Raw genomic sequence first — 21,029 nt, 5'->3', positions numbered from 1 at the left:
AAGATATATGAAAGATGAGATCACCAGGGACTATGCAGAATAAAAAAAAAAAAAAGGATATTGGACAGAATAGTAAAGAACTGTAACATAAGCATGGAAGGCAGAAGGACAGAAGTCTATAAAAGGACTGTCTGGGGAGATAGAAAACCTAGGAGAATGCCATGTCTTGAAAGCCAAGGAAAGTAGTCACTGAGAAGATAAAGAAGTAGGAAATAATCTGAGTCAAGGAGGATGGGTTCGAGGGCACTGGCAGAAATATTACCTTCAGAAGGAAAAGGGAGCACCTTTTCTAGTATACTGTTATTAAAAGAGGAGAGAGAAGGGTGATGGAAGAGATGCATAAATTTATAGGTTAGTTATAGGTTACGTATCAGAAAGTTTGTGCATTTCTGTCTGATAGTTTGTTTTCTATGTGAAGCAGGAGATGAGGTCATTTATTAAACATGAAATAAGAAGGAAAGAGTATTAAGATGAGGTACATAAGGAGAATGGAAATAGGTGCTGCCAGCAATGAATGGTCAAGCTGACCAGGAAAATATGCAAGGGCTGCCAGACAATGCTGAGGGCCTAATTTATAATGATTAGGTATGTTAAAAAATATATACACTTACACACAAATGAATAAATTGTTTATACCTCAGTAAACATATCCTTTCACTCTATTTAGTATTTTGTTCCTTAATTAAAACTATGTGTACAAAAACTTATTTAGCCTATCTTTAGTCTTTTTTGAGGAGGAATTTTGATGTTTATTTCATCTGAATATATTTGCCCTACGAAATAATAACTTCTGAGCAAAGCCAGGTTTTTGATATTTTATTAGCTTTTTTGTATGTGTGGTCAAATAGGGCTCTATTTTAACATTAAATTCATGTAATTAACTTATTTAAAATTTTATAAAAAATTTTCAATGTTTTATTAATAATCCTACCATACTAAAAAATACCATGCTCATTTTTCCCCTTCCAATCTCTAGCTATCTGTATGTAAAATTTAGTGGTATATACTCATGTTCTAAGATAGATTTCTTCATTCCTACGTAATTATAATCTATAAAAGATATATAATATTTTAATTACCCTGATTTGCTTCAGTTTATCATCCACATCCTATACCATGTTTAACCTGTTTTTATTTGGCGATATGTGTGTTTGGGGGGGGGGTGATAATTCTCCTAATAAAAATGTTCTTTTATCCTGCTGCTTTTCTTTGTGTACTTCTTGTGATAATTTCTAAGGTGAAAGATTGTTATGATGAAATATAAAAATATGTATGTAATTAACACAGTCTAAGCAGTGAAAGAATTTTTTTCCTTAAAATGAAACAGTAGAATTACATATTAAATATACTTAATTTATAAAAGGTATTTTTTTAAATGCCAGAAAAATAAAAAAATACTATGTTATTTGCATCAGTTGATAGTGTCTGGTATTTGACAATTTGTAAAATATAAAGAAATAACTGCACAGGTAAACACTCTTTAGAAACCAACCATTGGAGTGAAGTAAAAGAATATGGTACTATATCAAAGTACCTACAAACAAACAAACCTAGAAAAAAAAGAGAGAAAAAAAAAAAAAAAAGATAAAGCAGCGCAGTGTTTTCTATTGCTATGGAATTACTCCAGGAAGCCAAATTAAAGTTCTCAACCTGTTAACAAATTTCTTTAAGATTAGAGTAAAAAGGAGACCCAGACTGTTACACATTACAAAACAAATTATAACCTTATTTCTTATATTCTAAAATTGGATTAAGATATAATCAGACCTAACTTTAGCTGACTCTACACTATCCAAGCAGTCAAAATTAGCAAAAACTAATAGTAACACCTATTTTCAGATTAGAGATGATTCAGATTACAGTGAAATAGGTACTATCCTTAGAAACACACAGGAATATTAAGGATAATAAAATTCATTTAAGAATTTTAAAATACACTTTCATAGAAGAGCAATATAGCCATGACAAAAAATTAACCAAATTAGTACACAAATTATAGTAAAATAAATGACAACAAAAACTACGATCCCAATCTAAACAAGGCTTCAGTTTTGTATATAAAAATAACTAAGCCAACTTCCCACAATCTGTCACTCTTAAAAATTAAATAAAAGCCAAACTTTAATTAAAAACTATCCATTGTTATTCTCTAAAAATGTATAAAGAACATACTATGTGATAAGCATTGAGTTTGTGATTGGGAATATTAAAACTAATTTGCTTTAAATTTTTAGATCTAGTACTTATACAATGAGAATCATGGGTTGACCAAGACATAGAAACTAAATTTAGAAAGAGAAGGACTAAACAAGTGAGAAATACTCATTCCAGAGAAAAACGGGAGGTCATATTAGGAAAGAGAATATAACATAAAAGGAAGATGGCATTAAAATAACAGGCAAGTTTTAGAAAGGAGAAATAGTCTGCAATGTTTTGAATACATGTCATCTGGAGCTGTGAACACAGAAATGTAGCTAGAAATATTAAGGTCAGGTTTGAAAGACTTTATATGCCACGTTATACACTTGATTTACCTTGCAAGAAATGGAAAGTTTCTGTACAAATTTAAGTGCAACATGAACAAATTCATCAGACAACTGGATAAAGACTAGAAACATCCAGACTAATGAAGGTGCTTGTTACCACAACAGACCAGGATAGGGTTGATGAAGGTATACAATCACTATATATTTACATTCACTTAACCCTCACAGTAATTCTGTCGGATAGAAATGACTGGTATTCACAGTTTACAAGAAACTATGGCACAGTGATTATAAAACCAACTCAAAGTCATAAGTCGTAAGTATAGGCAGAGAACTTTTGAACCCAAAAAACTTGGTACCAAATTCAACCATTTTAACCACTATTTTGCTACTGAGAACTAGAGTAAAACACTGCATAATAAAAACGAGAAATTTTAAGAAGAAAGGTTGGTCACTAATGTTATATGTTGAAAAGAGACCAAATGCAATAAGTACTTAAAAACTTTAAAAGCCATTAAATTTAGCAATTCACGTTCACCAATGACTTCTTCAACAGAAAGGATAATTTCTGCCTTAGGAATCAATCACCAAACATATTCAACTTACTCCAGGTCCAAAACACTTTATAAAAGATTATAGCATTAATGAGTACCATCAACATGCTTTAAAATTTAATTTTAATTAAAAAAATATTAAATAGATTTTAACTTATTTTCATTTAGAATAGAGTCTGAAAGCTAACAAATTATGTTTTTAAATCAACAGAAGAATATGGCATTCTAGTAAAGAAAAATAACATTTTTATATTAGGCTTATGTCAAAACGTAAAGTAAAAAATTATTCTTAAAGAGCACAGTATTTCAGCAGATCTTTAAAAACATTTTGAGCAAATCTGTACATATATCATCTAAAAGGCAAAGAAAAATAATATGCAGTGCCTAAGTAATGTATGATGTATTAGCTGTCTATTTCATAAAAACATGTCACTTTAGTTTTTTTTTTTTTCAGACATAAATATCACAACATACACAAACAAAATTTTTGATTTGGCAAAAAGTACCATTAGCAAACAAAATGCATACATACAAATAAACAAAAAAAAAACCTGAAAGAAAGTATTTGCAACTTACACAAAGACATGTGATAAACTCAGTTTTTAAAAAGGGAAAACATGGGGTGCCTCAGTGGCTCAGTTGGTTAAACGTCCACCTCTTGATTTCGGCTCAGGTTATGATCTCAGGGTTGTGACATCAAGCCCTATGTTTGGGCTCCACACTTGGCATGGAGACTGCTTAAGATTCTCTTTCTCTCCTTTACAGTGCAGAAGCTTTTTATGGAGATAAAAAGCTTCTGCACTGCAAAGAAAACAATCAACAAAACTAAAAGGCAACCAATGGAATGGGAAAAGATATCTGCAAATGACATATCAGACAAAGGGCTAGTATCCAAAATCTATAAAGAACTCACCAAACTCCACACCTGAAAAACAAATAATCCTGTGAAGAAATGGGCAGAAGACATGAATAGACACTTTTCAAAAGAAGACATCCAGATGGCCAACAGGCACATGAAAAGATGCTCAGGCTAACCAAGAAGTTAAAGAGGAAATTAAAAAGTATATGGAAGTCAATGAAAAGAACACCACAACCCAAAACCTCTGGGATGCAGCAAAGGCAGTCATAAGAGGAAAGTATATAGCAATCCAGGCCTTCCTAAAGAAGGAAGAAAGATCTCAGATATACAACCTAACCTTACGCCTTAAGGAGCTGGAAAAAGAACAGCAAGTAAGACCCAAAACCAGCAGAAGACAGGTAATAACAAAGATTAGAGCAGAAATTAATGCTATTGAAAGCAAAAAAAAACAGTAGAACAGATCAGCGACACCAGAAGCTGGTTAGTGAAATAATTAACAAAATTGATAAACAACTAGCCAGTTTGATCAAAAAGAAAAAGGAAAGGACCCAAATAAAAATCAAGAATGAAAGAGAAGAGATCAAAACCAACACAGCAAAAATAAAAACAATAAAAATAAAAAAATGAGCAATTATATGCCAATAAAATGGGCAATCTGGAAGGAATGGACAAATTCCTAGAAACATATACACTACCAAAACTGAAACAGGAAGAAACAGAAAATTTGAACAGACCCATAACCAGTAAGGAAGAGTTAACACTTATTCTCTTGAAGGTGTTCCAAAAAATAGAAATGGAAAGAAAACTTCCAAACTCTTTCTATGAAGCCAGCATTACCTTGATTCCAAAACCAGAGACCCCACTAAAAAGGAGACCTATAGACCAATTTCCCTGAACATGGATGCAAATATCCCCAACAAGATATTAGCCAACCACATCCAACAATACATTAAAAAAATTATTCACCACGACCAAGTGGGATTTATACCTGGGATGCAGGGCTGGCTCAATATCCATAAAACAATTAACGTGATTCATCACACCAATAAAAGAACAAACCATATGATCATCTCAATAGATGCAGAGAAAGCATTTGACAAAATACAGCATCCTTTCTTGATAAAAACCCTCAAGAAAGTAGGGATAGAAGGAGCATACCTCAAGATCATAAAAGCCATATATGAACAACCCAACGCTAATATCCTCCTCAACGGGGAAAAACTGAGAGCTTTCCCCCTAAGGTAAGGAACAGGACAGGGATGTCCACTCTTGCCACTGTTATTCAACATAGTATTGGAAGTCTTAGCCTCTGCAATCAGACAACACAAAGAAAGAAAAGGCATCCAAATCGGCCAGGAGGAGGTCAAACTTTCACTCTTCACAGATGACCTGATACTCTATATGGAAAACCCAAAAGATTCCACCAAAAAACTGCTAGAACTGACTCATGAATTCAGCAAAGTTGCAGGATATAAAATCAACACACAGAAATCGCTTGCATTCCTATACACCAACAATGAAGCAAGAGAAAGAGAAATCAAGGAATCGATCCCATTTACAGTTGCAGAAAAAACCATAAAATACCTAGGAATAAATATAATCAAACACGTGTAAAATCTATACACTGAAAACTATAAAAAGCTTATGAAAGAAATTGAAGGAGACAAAAAAAAAATGGAAAAAGATTCCATGTTCCTGGATAGGAAGAACAAATATTGTTAAAATGTTGATACTACCCAAAGCAATCTACATATTCAATGCAATCCCTATCAAAATAACACCAGCATTCTTCACAGAGCTTGAACAAATAATCCTAAAATTTGTATGGAAACAGAAAGACCCCAAATAGCCAAAGCGATCTTGGAAAAGAAAACCAAAGCAGGAGGCATCACAAACCCAGACTTCAAGCTATACTACAAAACTGCCATCATCAAGACAGTCTGGTACTGGCACAAAAACAGACACGAAGATCAATGGAACAGAATAGAGAACCCTGAAACGGACCCACAAACGTATGGCCAACTAATCTTTGACAAAGCAGGAAAGAACATCCAACGGAATAAAGACAGTCTCTTCAGCAAGTGGTGCTGGGAAAACTGGACAGTGACATGCAGAAGAATGAACCTGGACCACTTTCTTACACTATACACAAAAATAAACTCAAAATGGATGAAAGACCTCAATGTAAGAGGAAGCCATCAAAATCCTTGAGGAGAAAGCAGGCAAAAACCTCTTTGATCTTGGCCACAGCAACTTCTTACTCAACACATCTCCGGAGGCAAGGGAAACCAAAGCAAAAATGAACTATTGGGACCTCATCAAAATAAAAAGCTTCTGCACAGCTAAGGAAACAATCAGCAAAACCAAAAGGCAACTGACAGAATGGGAGAAGATATTTGCAAATGACCTATCAGATAAAGGGTTAGTATCCAAAATCGACAAAGAACTTATCAAACTCAACACCCAAAAAACAAATAATTTAGTGAAGAAATGGGCAAAAGACATGAATAGACACCTCTCCAAAGAAGACATCCAGAAGGCCAACCGACACATGAAAAAATGCTCAACATCACTCATCATCAGGGAAATAAAAATCAAAACCACAATGAGATACCACCTTACACCTGTCAGAATGGCTAACATTAACAACTCAGGCAACAACAGATGTTGGTGAGGATGCGAAGAAAGAGGATCTCTTTTGCATTGTTGATGGGAATGCAAGCTGGTGCAGCCACTCTGGAAAACAGGATGGAGGTTCCTCAAAGAACTAAAAATAAAACTACCCTTTGGCCCAGCAATTGAACTACTAGGCATTTATCCAAGGGATACAGGTGTGCTGTTTCGGAGGGACACAAGCACCCCCATGTTTACAGCAACACTATTAACAATAGCCAAAGTATGGAAAGAGCACAAATGTCCATCGATGGATGGATGGATGGATGGATAAAGAAGATGTGGTATATACATACAATGGAGTATTACTCGGCACTCAAAAAGAATGAAATCTTGACATTTTCAACTACATGGGTGGAACTGGAGAGTATTATGCTAAGTGAAATTAGAGAAAGACAAAAAATCATATGACTTCACTCATATGAGGACTTTAAGAGACAAACCAGATGAACACAAGGGAAGGGAAACAAAAGTAATATAAAAACAGGGAGGGGAACAAAACAGAAGAGACTCATAAATATGAAGAACAAACTGAGGGTTATGGGAGGGCTTGTGGGAGGGGGGATGGGCTAAATGGGTAAGGGGCACTAAGGAATCTACTCCTGAAATCATTGTTGCATTATACACTAATTAATTTGGATGTAAATTTTAAAAAATAAAAAAATAAAATTAAAAAAAAAAAGATGTTCAGTGTCACTCCTCATCAGGGAAATACAAATCAAAACCACAGTGAGATATCACCTCATGCCAGTCAGAGTGGCTAAAATGAACAAATCAGGAGACTATAGATGCTGTAGAGGATGTGGAGAAATGGGAACCCTCTTGCACTGTTGGTGGGAATGCAAACTGGTACAGCCACTCCGGAAAACGGTGTGGAAGTTCCTCAAAAAATTAAAAATAGATCTACCCTATGACCCAATCATAGCACTGCTAGGAATTTACCCAAGGGATACAGGGTGCTGATGCATAGGGGGGACATATACCCCAATGTTTATAGCAGCACTTTCAACAATAGCCAGTTATGGAAAGAGCCTAAATATCCATCACCTGAGGAAAGGATAAAGAAGATGTGGTTTATATATACAATGGAATACTACTTGGCAATGAGAAAGAGTGAAATCTGGCCATTTGCAGCAACGTGGATGGAACTGGAGGGTATTATGCTAAGTGAAATAAGTCATACAGAGAAAAACAGATACTGTATGTTTTCACTCATATGTGGATCCTGAGAAACTCAACAAAAGACCAGGGGGGAGGGGAAGGGGGGAAAAATAAGTTACATAGAGGGAAGAAGGCAAACCATAAGAGACTCTTAAAAACTGAGAATAAACTGAGGGTTGATGGGCGGTGTGGGGAGGGGAAAGTGGGTAATGGGCATTGAGGCAGGCATCTGTTGGGATGAGCACCGGGTGTTGTATGGAAACCAATTTGACAATAAATTATATTGAAAAAAAAAAAAAGATCCTCTTTCTCTCTGCTCCCATCCCCCAACTGTGGCATATGCACATGTTCTCTCTCTCCCAAAAAATAAAAATAAAAATAAAAAAGGACAGAACATCAATAAATAAAGAGGCACATGGAAAGAGAACACATGGATGAGAAAACCCAGATGGCTAATGGCTAATCAGTGTGATAAATTCTCAGTCCCATAGGCAGTCACAACATACAACCAAATGCCGATTTCTATCAACTGGATTGTTAAAAATCTGTGTGATCATATTCTCATATATTTGTGTCTACTGGATAATGAAGTAATTGTATCTATAAAATGTAAAGTGCACACACACATCATATACATATATACATACATATATATACATACACACATACTTAATAAACATATTCTTTGGTCTAGCAAACTCACTTTGAACAGAGATCAAATAGAAAAAAAAATACCATCAATAGGGAACTATTATAATAAATCAAGGCACATCCACATTATATTTTTTAATTTTTTAAAATGTTTTATTATTTATTTTTGACAGAGACAGCATGATGGGGGAAAGGGAGAGAGAAGGAGACACAGATTCTGATTCAGGCTCCAGACTCTGAGCTGTGAGCACGGTGGCAGGGGGGATTGAACCCATGAACAGTGAGATTATGACCTAAGCTGATGTCGGGCGCTGAAAGGACTGAGCCACCTTGGCGCCCTGAATCCACATTATATTTTGTAGCTATATAAAGTCTGGTTTAGTTCTAGATTTATTGAAAAAAGTTTTTTGGTGTTCTTAAATTAAAAAAAAAAAGCAAGTTTCAGAGTAAAGCCTACCATAACTGTAAAAGGAAGAGAGAAGCTAGAGGGGGTGAGGAGGTTAGTCAATGGGTTTTGAATATTTTGTTTGCACACAGATGAAGTATAAATGATCATACACTAAACTTAATATATCACACCTAAGGAGTGGGGTTTAGAGTAAGTAAAAAGTAAATAACATTTCTCTCTGTATTTGTTATCTACATGATTACAAACAATATACACTGCTTCAGTACTTAAAAAATCAATTCAATAAGTTGAATGTGTCCTAATCCAGTATCCAATTAATTCTCTTAAAATAAAAAGCTATCTGAATATGCCAAAGGATTTGTTTTACTAATGGTTTTATTTATTTTTTCCAAGGTATGTGTGTATACGTATATTTGTTCTCTTTATGAACATTTTGTAGTTTAATAGATTTTTAGTCATAATGCTGTACTATAAGTTTTATAATTGTTATTTTAACTACATTTGTTGGAAAGAGTAATAGTTTGAAAACAGTGTTATAGAAAATGTCCTTATATATCTTATTTATGTAATATGACATTCCGAAAAAACAACCACACATTGTGCTGTTCCAAGTCAATTAATTTCCCATAGATCTCTGCTTGAACTACCTACTGCCATAAAAGGACTTTCCATCTTCTGGCTATGGCCACAGTCTCTCTTCTCCTATGGAATGCCTTGTTCCTTTCTTCTTTACTTGCTTAAACCTACCCAGCCTTTTACAGCCCCATTGGTTTTACTGGCTACCACTCATTTTTGACAACTATCTCACTGGGTAATCTTATACTGAGATTTCCCATTATGTAAAATTTGGGGGAAAACATTATTTTTGTATGACAAATTTCTGTGGCTTTCTGGTCATGATGGTATGGGTGGGGTGGGAAAGAGAGAGAGAGATGGGGGGAGGGTAAGGGATTGGTGGGAGGGGGAGGAACTGAGGAGGATATGGGGGGGGTGAGGGACAGGGAGGGGAGGGAGGGAGGGAGGGAGAAAGAAAAAGAGAAGTACTTGTTCAGTAGGGCATACTTGAAATGTATCACTAACAAAACCCTTAAGTCATTTTTAGTTAAAAGCATGGGGATATATATCCATCCTGATGTGTTCTTTTAATCTTACACTTATTAGCAAAAAAATAAGGTAAAATGAAGATAAAGAATTGATGAACTCCATGTAAACTCTACCATTTTGAGACATTTGGAAGAAAAAGCAGCAGAGTTAACATTTGTTAGAAAACTTATCTTCATTTACAAAGCTCAAAGAGAGCAATGAGTCTCCTACTGAGCTACTCATTCATGTAAAAGTCAACAATTGGAAACACACTGACTGAGAAATTTCACATTAAATTCCCATTCCTTTAATAAATACTGCACTTTTTATGAATACTCCTATAATCCCAGGAGTAGGGGCAACCAAAGTAATGTTTGATCAAACACTATTTGATGCATTTTTTAAAACAGAGATACTAAGAAATGGTAATGTGCAAAACAGATTCTCAAGTTTTTGTTTGTTTTTAAATAATTGTGTGATTAAGCCCATACCCAGACAGCCACATCAACAGTAAAACCAAAAATCCATGCTGCAAAAGTCTTACAAACTATATTTTGGTAAGTCACTTTCTCTTTCTTGGCATGTTTCATAGATGCAAATAAGCTTTGTACTAGTTTTATGTGGACCAACTTTATAACTTAATTCCCAACAGAAATGTATCTTCTCAAAGTTAACAGGTATTGATCTTTTAAACCACTTAGTCTATCCACACTTTGTTCCCCTGTATGATCAGCTCTACTAATATACATCCAAAGTGATAATACAAAGGACACTTTCTGGGTTACATGTAATAAGTGAGATGTATGCATTTATTAAGTAAAGCTTTCCTGATTTACTGACAGGTCATATATGTTTAAGGGTTACTAGGAAGAAAAAAGAAGAGGAAGAGCACAATGAGAAAAGAAATTAACTTTAAAGAATAAATAAGCCATCCTTTTGCAGATATGATAGAACTAAATGATTTGTATATCACAGTTTACATACAATGTAAAGAGGGAAAAGCCATGCTCCTAAAATCTTTTTTTAATTTATTTTGAAAACAGACTTCTATAATAGAATTCAGTGCTTGGTCACCCTTCCCCTACGTTTCTGTCCTAACTGGTTTCTTTTAATGAAAAAAAGGAGTCAGCAAAACAAAATGCCACCATTAAATCATTTTGCAACATTTTGTGTCAAAAATGTAATGGGAAATGCACACATCAAGAGAAAGGTTACTGTTCTTCCAGAACATCTTTTCACTTGGTTCATGGCTCATCCTTCTACATAACTGTGCAGGCACTACTGATGGTTTTCTCTCTCAGTTTAATGTGGCATTTGAAGGATTATGGCATTTTCAGGAAACCACACTGCAGTGATTTTAGTGGTTATCTGGCTGAAAGTGATACAGTGATTTAGAATAACTGTGCTGTTTATGTACAATGGTAAAAGTCAGCTACCAAGTCATCTCACAATGTCAACTTAATTCTTGATTGTATTTTTTCTTAATAATACCTGAGGTCAGTCTAAAAAGTGAGACCAGAATTAGAGGAAGCTTCTTTTAAAGGGGAGCTTGCTGTATATAGATATATTTAGGTTTAAATCCCATTAAGTATATTGCAGTAGGAAGAGCTAATTCAGAAATTGATAATCCTAATTCATTCCAGTTGAGAAAAAGTATAATTTGCTCCTTGAAACTGTTCACAAAAAGGATTAAAATGAATTAAGAATTAAAAGAAAAATTTTAATTAAAATGAAATTATATAACATACCTGTAAAACAATTAGGAGATACAAAGTTAGAGTAAATATGAAACCTGCTACATTTACCTAGACAACATGTCATTAAAGAAAATGTTTGTTTACTGTTTATTTTTAAATGTTTATAACATTTATTGTTAAATGTTTATTTTAAATGTTAAATGTTTATAACTTTTATTGTTAAATGTTTGAGAGAGGAAGAGCAGGGGAGGAGCAGAGAGAAAGGGAGAGAGACAAGGGGGGGGGGGGGAGAGAGAGAGAGAGAGAGAGAGAGAGAGAGAGAGAGAGAGAGAGAGAATCCCAAGCAGGCTCCCTGCTGCCAGCGCAGAGCCCAAAGTGGGACTCAAACTCATGAACCATGAGATCATGAGCTAAGCTGAAACTAAGAGTCGGACACTTAACCAACTGAGCCAGGTGCCCCAATAACATGTCATTTTTATCCATAATGTAATTTAGCCTACTTAAAAGTTCAACCTAGAATATTTTACCTTAGAAAATTAGTAAGAAAAAAGCTTCCAGATTAAAAGAAAACATTTCTACTATAAGCCATTTCTCACAAACCTGAAAACTGAAAAGTATCTGCTTTATAATAACTCACATATTTTGGTAGGCTACTATCTATACAATGTATAACTCAATTTAAAATCAGAAAAATATTACAGGCTAATAATACAATTAAAAATACCACTGTTGGTGAAAGTTTTACGCTGTAAATTATTCAGAATTCCATACACCCAAATAACTTTAATTTCTGAATTTTGTCTTCATTGCTACACTATTATAAAATCACAGAATGAAAATTAAAGGGGATTTTCAAATTGATCTAGTACACCACTCATTTTATGAATGAGACAACTAGTTCCCAAAGAAGTTATCTTCATTCCTGATGGTGACACAGCCTCTTGCTGGCAAAGCCTTACCTCAGATTCTAACCTCTCAATTTTAGATCTATGCCCTCCCTACCATTTTTCCTGGCTGATTAATTAAGTTTTCAAGTGAGGCTCACTTTCTGAGTCTATTAAATTAAATATTAAATGTACTACCGCTCTCAAAAAGAGAGATTTTCTTCTGTTAATAAGCAGAAAAATTATCATCCTTACTTTCCTTATTAACAGTCTCTCCATATATGTCAACACTATTAACTGGAATATTAAAGTTATACTAATGACGCACATTACAGAGAATGTGTGAATAAGATGAATGAGGGAAAAGGAAGTTTAATAGTTTCCCTTTCTGTCCTTAATAATAAAACAGAAATGTATAATCATTTCTGTTCAAATAGCCTACAGCTAACTAAAATACACGCGCACATGCATGTATACACACATTTTAAAATATGAGCAAGATTTCCCTATAGTTCTGTAATTCTTAAGTTGTACATTTCTTAGATTTAAGTCTAAGTTTCATGTATCCTGAAGTAAGACTCAAATTCTCAACTAAAAAAAAAAATTAACATTTATTTCATGAATATTCTAAAATGATAATGTCTTATTTGTTAAGCTAACTAAATTTCAAAGGACCACAATCTTTGTCTATTATCTTGTATTCCACTATTTACATGATCCCTCCTCTCCAAATAACCCTCAGATAACAATCAAGAGGCCTATAATATGTAACATGTATCTGTTCTACAAATACAATTGACAAGATGCAAAGATACTATGCTTGTAATTTTTTCTTTTTTTCTTTTTTTGCACAACTGGTGGTTAATACAAATACACCTCTCTTAAAATTTCACATCATTGTGCTGTATATTCAGAAATTTCCTTAATCTACAATTGCAGCATAGCATTGATGTGTGTTGTTCTTTAAGACAAGACAAAGGGGGTTCAAAAGCATTTAGTAAATAGATGACCACAATTAAAATTACCAATAATCAAAAAGTAAACACATAGATGGCATCACAGATTTTAGCAAACAGCAACCTTCAATTAATATATATGGCATTAAAGTTGTATGTATTTTAATATATTTTATATGTACATACACAACATAAATATTATGTGAACATATTATAGTCATATACCTTTTAGATATTAACATCTCTTAAAATATCTGAAAAGAATGTAATCTTGCCCCCTAAAAATGCGAAGGTATATTTCTTTAAAAACAAACATCACAGAGACAAACATCGTCAAAGGTTAGATCCATTATTAGCGCTATGATCCTCATTCAGTATAAAACATAAATAAAGAACAATTCAATAACATCTAAAATTAAAAAGGAAAAAGTAGTACATTTTAAGAAATCTTCATATCAAAGAAACTCAAATAGCATGGTTAGAAGAATGAAGATTATAGCACTGAAGTCTCAAAGAATATCATGTAAACTATAAAATAAACACAATATCAAATCATCCTAAAGGGCTGTCACCATTTAGCCTACAACAAATACATTTATCAAAGGCAAGTTTCATCTAACCAGGGAGCTGAAATGCAAATTATGCTAAGAATATATAGGGTTAACAGTACAGACGCTAGAGCCTGACAGCCTGAATCTGAGTATCAGCTCCAATACTTTCTACTCTATGCAACTTCTGGGAATTTACTTAAGTCCTCTATATCATGGTTTCCTCTTCAATGGAGATAATAATACTCCTTAGCTCATAGGATGAGCATTAAATGATTAAATATGTATGGTACCTGGTACATAAGTGTCTTATTACAGTTGTTGTTGTTGGCATATGCAGAACATTTACAATTCCCTAAACATTTAGCCAACCCCTATATTTGCATTGATCTCATTTAATCCTCCAACAACCTAAGGGGTAAGCACTATTGATTATTGCTATTTTACAGGTAAGGAAACTAAGGCACAAGAAAGATAAGGGCAGTGCTAACTCACAGAAACAGGTTTCAAACTCAACTGAGTAGCTATAAATCCTCTAACTAATCATGTTACATAATACTGTCTCCCGATATAAGAGATAATAAAATTTAATAAAATTTAGGCTTTTTACATAAATGTAGTGGGCTTCTTTTAAAAATATCCAATGTTTAAAAATATCGAGGGGCACCTGGGTGGCTAAGTCAATTAACTGTCTGACTTCAGCTCAGGTCATGATCTCGTGGTTTGGGAGTTTGAGCCCTACATCGGGCTCCTGCACTGACAGTGTGGAGCCTGCTTGGAATTCTCTGCCTCCCTCTCTCTCTCTGCCCTTGTCCTGCTACCTCTCTCTCTCAAAATAAATAAACTTAAAAAAAAAACTTAAAAGGGGGCGCCTGGGTGGCTCAGTCGGTTAAGCGTCCGACTTCAGCCCAGGTCACGATCTCATGGTCTGTGAGTCCGTGAGTTCGAGCCCCACGTCGGGCTCTGGGCTGATGGCTCAGAGCCTGGAGCCTGCTTCTGATTCTGTGTCTCCCTCTCTCTCTGCCCCTCCCCCGTTCATGCTCTGTCTCTCTCTGTCTCAAAAATAAATAAACGTAAAAAAAAAAAAAAAAAAGAATGAAGTTTAAAAAAAAAACAAAAAAAAACTTAAAAGAAAATATTGAGTTGAAGAGGAAATAAAATGGGATGTTTTCACATTTCAAGACCCCTTTTAGTATATCTAATTAGAAGTTCCTCTGCTAAAAAAAAAAAAATATCCAATCACACTTGGGACCATCACAATAGGTATTAGGACCACTTGCAATGTGATCTTACAGTAGGAAAGAAGCAACTCAGCCCTGAATACAGCATTGCCAAGTGGCAATTTATGGCCAAGGAAAAGGGTGGGGGTTAGTGGGTGGAAAATTACTAAGGGAAACATCAAAGATAAGGAGAAATTCTGGCTAAACCAACCCAAGAGGACTGTTGCTGAAGATAGCCCAGGTGATCAGACATTACCTGGGGGAAAGTGGAAGGTGAGGAACCAGAGCAGATATCTAGGATGATCAGATATCAAGGGCAGGGGATTCTAGCTGAGGTGACTTAGCAGTATAAACAATCTAACACCTATAAGAGCTAGAAAAAGAACAAAGCCCAAAGCCAATAGAAGGAAGGAAATAATAAAGATTAGAGCAGAAATAAATGAAATAGAGACCAAAAGAACATAACAGATAAATGAAACCAGAAGCTGTTTCTTTGAAAAGATCAACTACATCACAGAAACAAGGGGATTATAAGAGAATATTATGAAAAATTATATGCCAACAAATTCAATAACCTAGAAGAAATGGATAAATTCCTAGAAACATAATCTTCCAAAACTGAATCAGGAAGAAATAAAAAATTTGAACAAATCGATTACTAGCAATGAAATTGAATCACTAATAAAAAAAACAAAAACAAAAACAAAAAAACTCCCAACAAGCTAAAGTACAGGACCAGATAGCTTCACAGGTGAATTCTAACAAACATTTAAAGAAGAGGTAATATTTACTCTTCTCAAACTATTCCAAAAATATAGAGGAGGAAGAAAAACTTCCAAATTCATTCTATGAGGCCAGTATTAATACCAAAACCAGAAAAAGACAACAACAAAAAAAAAACTATAGGCCATATCTGTGATGATATAAAAATCATCAACTAAATATTAGCAAACAGAATTCAACAATACATTTAAAAAAATCAATCATCAGGATAAAGTGGGATTAATTTCAGGAATAAAAGGATGGTTCAATATTTTCAAATCAATGTGATAGATCACATGAACAAGAAAAAAGGATAAAAAACATGAGCATCGCAAAGATGCAGAAAAGGCATTTGACAAGGTACAACACATATCCATGACAAAAACCCTCAATAAAGCAGGTTTAGAGGAAACATATCTCAGTATAATAAAGGCCATGATATGAAAAACTCAGAGCCAACATCATACTAAGTGGTGAAAACCTGACAGCTTTTCCTCTAAGATCAGGAACAGAACAAGAATGTCTACTCTTGCCACTTCTTCAACATAGTACTGGAAGTTCTACTCACAGTAATCAAACAACAACAACAAAAAAAATAAAAAGCATCCAAATTGGTAAGGAAAAAGTAAAACTTGCACTGTTTGCAGAAAGACTCAACCAAAAAACTACTAGAACTGACAAATGATTTCAGTAGACTCATAAGATACAAAATTAATACGCAAAAATCAGTTGAATTTCTTTACACTAATAATGAAGTAGCAGAAAGATAAATTAAGAAATAATCCCATTTACAATTGCACCTCGGAATTGTAAATAATAGGAATATCTAGGATATAAAATAATAAAGTCCCTAGGAATAAACTTAACCAAGGAGGTATATAAAACATCAATGATCCACAAAACAATCAATGTGACTCATCACATCAATAAAAGAAAGGACAAGAACCACATGATCCTTTCAATAGATGCAGAGAAAGCATTTGACCAAATACAGCACCCTTTCTTGATAAAAACCCTCAAGAAAGTAGGGATAGAAGGATCATGCCTTGAGATCATAAAAGCCATATACGAAAGACCCAACGCTAACATCATCCTCAATGCGGAAAAACGGAGAGCTTTCCCGCTAAGGTCAGGAAAAAGACAGGGATGTCCACTCACACCACTGTTACTCAACACAGTATTGGAAGTCTTAGCCTCTGCAATCAGACAACACAAAGAAATAAAAAGCATCCAAATGAGCCAGGAGGAGGTCAAACTTGAACTCTTTGCAGATGACAGGATACTCTATATGGAAAACCCAAAAGATTCCACCAAAAAACTGCTAGAACTGACTCATGAATTCAGCAAAGTTGCAGGATATAAAATCAACGCACGGAAATCACGTGCATTCCTATAAAGCAACAATGAAGCGACAAAGAGAAATCAAGGAATCGATCCCATTTACAGTTGCACAAAAAAACATAAAATACCTAGGAATAAATATAACCAAAGACGTGAAAAATCTATACACTTAAAACTATAGAAAGCTTATGAAAGAAAGAGAAGAAGACACAAAAAAATGGAAAAAGATTCCATGCTCCTGGATAGGAAGAACAAATATTGTTAAAATGTCGATACTATCCAAAGCACTCTACCTATTCAATGTAATCCCTATCAAAATAACACCAGCATTCTTCACAGAGCTAGAACAAACAATTCTAAAATGTGTACGGAACCAGAAAAGACCCTGAATAGCCAAAGCGATCTTGAAAAAGAAAACCCAAGCTGGAGGCATCACAATCCCGGACTTCAAGCTACACTACAAAGCTGTAACCATCAAGGCAGTATGGTACTGGTACAAGAACAGACACTCAGGTCAATGCAACAGAATAGAGAACCCTGAAATGGACCCACAAACGTATGGCCAACTAATCTTTGACAAAGCAGGAAAGAATATCCAACGGAATAAAGACAGTCTCTTCAGCAAGTGGTGCTGGGAAAACGACATCAACATGCAGAAGAATGAACCTGGACCACCTTCTTACACTATACACAAAAATAAACTCAAAAATGGATTAAAGACCTAAATGTAAGAGAGGAAGCCATCAAAATCCTTGAGGAGAAAGCAGGCAAAAACCTCTTTGATCTTGGCCACAGCAACTTCTTACTCAACACGTCTCCAGAGGCAAGGGAAACCAAAGCAAAAATGAACTATTGGGACCTCATCAAAATAAAAAGCTTCTGCACAGTGAAGGAAACAATCAGCAAAACTAAAAGGCAACCAACGGAATGGGAGAAGATATTTGCAAATGACATATCAGATAAAGGGGTAGTATCCAAAATCTATAAAGAACTTATCAAACTCAACACCCAAAAAACAAATAATCCAGTGAAAAATGGGCAAAAGACATGAATACACATTTTTCCAAAGAAGACATCCAGAAGGCAAACAGACACATGAAAAAATGCTCAACATCACTCATCATCAGGGAAATGCAAATCAAAACCACAAAGAGATACCACCTCACACTAGTCAGAATGGCTAAAATAAACAACTCAGGCAACAAGAGATGTTGGCGAGGATGCGGAGAAAAGGGATCTCTTTTGCACTGCTGGTGGGAATGCAAACTGGTGCAGTCACTCTGGAAGACAGTATGGAGGTTCCTCAAAAAATTAAAAATAGGACTACCCTACGGTCCAGCAATTGCACTACTAGGTATTTATCCAAGGGATACAGGTATGCTGTTTTGAAGGGGCACATGCACCCCAATGTTTATAGGAGCACTATCAACTAAGCCAATGTATGGAAGGAGCCCAAATGTCCATCAATGGATGAATGGATAAAGAAGTTTTATATATGTATATATATATATACACACATATATACGTATATATATATATATGTATATATATATACGTATATATGTGTGTGTGTGTGTATACGTATATATATATGTGTGTGTGTATATATATACATACACACACACACATATACACACACACAATGGCATATTATTCAACAATCAAAAAGAATGAAATCTTGCCATTTGCAACTACATGGGTGGAACTAGAGGGTACTATGCTAAGCGAAATTAGTCAGAGAAAGACAACTATCATATGACTTCACTCATATGAGGACTTTAAGATCCACAACAGATGAACACAAGGGAAGGGAAGCAAAAATAATATAAAACCAGGGAGGGGGACAAAACATCAGAGACTCTTAAATATGGAGAACAAACAGAAGGTTACTGGAGGGGTTGTGGGAGGGGGAATGAGCTAAATGGGTAAGGAGCATTAAGGAATCTACCCCTGAAATCAATGATGCAGTATATGCTATAATAACTTGGATGTAAATGAAAAAAAATTTTAAATAAAAAAAAAAAAAACAAATGAATGAAAAGTAATTAATGGAAAAAAAATCCATGAAAGAAATTGAAGATGACACAAATGAAAAGATATTCCATGCCCATGAATCGGAAGAACCAACATTATTTAAATGTTCATAAAGCAATCTACCCAAAACAATCTACAGATTTAATGCAATCACTATCAAAATACCAACATTTGTCACAGGACTAGAACAAACAATCCTAAAATTTGTATGGAACCACAAAAGACCCTGAAGAGCCAAAGCAATCCTGAGACAGAAAAACAAAGCTGGGAGTACCACAATTCCAGATTACAAATTATACCACAAAGCTGTAATCATAACAATATAGTACTGGCACAAAAACAGACACATAGATTGATGGAACAGAATAGAGAACAGATATAAACCCAAGCATAACTGGGTAGTTAAACCACAACAAAAAGAGATGAGAATATACAATGAAGAAAAGATAGGCTTTTCAACAAATGGTGCTGGGAAAAACTGGACAGCTACGTATAAAACAAAACTGAAAACTAAACCACTTTCTTACACTATGCACAAAAATAAACTTAATATGGATTAAAGAGCTAAATATGAGACCTGAAACCATAAAACTCCTAGATAAAAACATTGGGAGTAGTTTCTTTTACGTCAGCCTTAGCAACATTTTTCTAGGTATGTCTCCTCAGGCAAGAGAAACAAAAGCAAAATTTAACTACTTGGGACTGCACCAAAAAAAAAAAAAAAAAAAAAAAAAAAAAAAAAAAAAAAGGGGGGCTTTTCTACGGTAAAGGAAACTATCAACAAAAGCATAAGGCAACCTATGGATAGGAGAAGATATTTGCAAATAATACATCTGATAAGGGGTTAATATCTAAACTATATAAAGAACTTATAAAAGTTAACACACCAAAAAAATCCAATCAAAAAATGGGCACAAGACATCAACAGACGTTTCTCCAAAGAATACATCCACGTGACTGACAGACACATGAAAAGATGTTCAACATCACTCATCATCAGCAAAATGCTAATGAAAACTACAATGAGGGGTGCCTGGGTGGCTCAGTCAGTTAAGCATCCGACTTTGGCTTGGGTCATGATCTCGCGGTTAGTGAGTTCAAGCCCCATGTCGGGCTCTGTGCTGACAGCTCAGAGTCTGGATCTTGCTTTGAATGCTGTGTGTGTGTGTCTCTCTCTCTGCCCTTCCCCCATTCATGCTCTGTCTCTCTATGTCTCTCAAAAATGAATGAATGTTTAAAAAATAATTAAAAAAAAAACTACAATGAGGTGTCACCTCACACCTGTCAGAAAGGCTAAAATCAAAAACCAAGGAAACAAGTGTTACAAGAATGTAGAAGAAAAGGAATCCTCTTGCCCTGTTGGTGGGAATGCAAACTGGTGCAGCCACCCTGGAAAACAACATGGAGGTTCCTCAAAAAATTAAAAACAATATTATCCAATAATTCCACCACTGAGTATTTACCCAAAGAAAACAAAAACATGAATTCAAAGACATATCCTCCCCTATATTTATGGCAGCATCATTTGCAATAGACAAGATGTGGAAGCAAGTCAAGTATTTAAGTGTCTACTGACAAATGAATGGATAAAGAAGAGATGGTGTGTATGTGTGTGCACATAAACTGGATTAGTACTCAGCCATAAAAAAGAATGAGATCTTGACATTTGGAACAAACTGGATGGAGCCAGAGGATACTGTGTTAAGTGAAA

General features: G+C 34.7%; 1 protein-coding gene and 1 long non-coding RNA gene across 5 annotated transcripts in view; both read right to left on the bottom strand.

The window, feature by feature from the left end:
• The window catches only part of PHF14 (PHD finger protein 14), a 208,877-nt gene that overhangs the window by 83,018 nt on the left and 104,830 nt on the right, over positions 1–21,029 (bottom strand). The window lies entirely within an intron of this gene.
• LOC128775650 (uncharacterized) lies at positions 13,559–15,865 on the bottom strand. The gene is made up of 2 exons (XR_008420552.1): positions 15,087–15,865; positions 13,559–14,818 (listed from the first exon to the last, which is right to left on the bottom strand). It is a non-coding gene; the product is annotated as an uncharacterized LOC128775650 (long non-coding RNA).

The sequence above is a fragment of the Panthera pardus genome, unplaced genomic scaffold (assembly GCF_024362965.1).
Source record: "Panthera pardus isolate Hobbes unplaced genomic scaffold, ASM2436296v1 HiC_scaffold_8, whole genome shotgun sequence".
In the NCBI taxonomy this organism is placed as follows: domain Eukaryota; kingdom Metazoa; phylum Chordata; class Mammalia; order Carnivora; family Felidae; genus Panthera; species Panthera pardus.
This window is presented reverse-complemented; position numbering and strand designations above follow the sequence as displayed.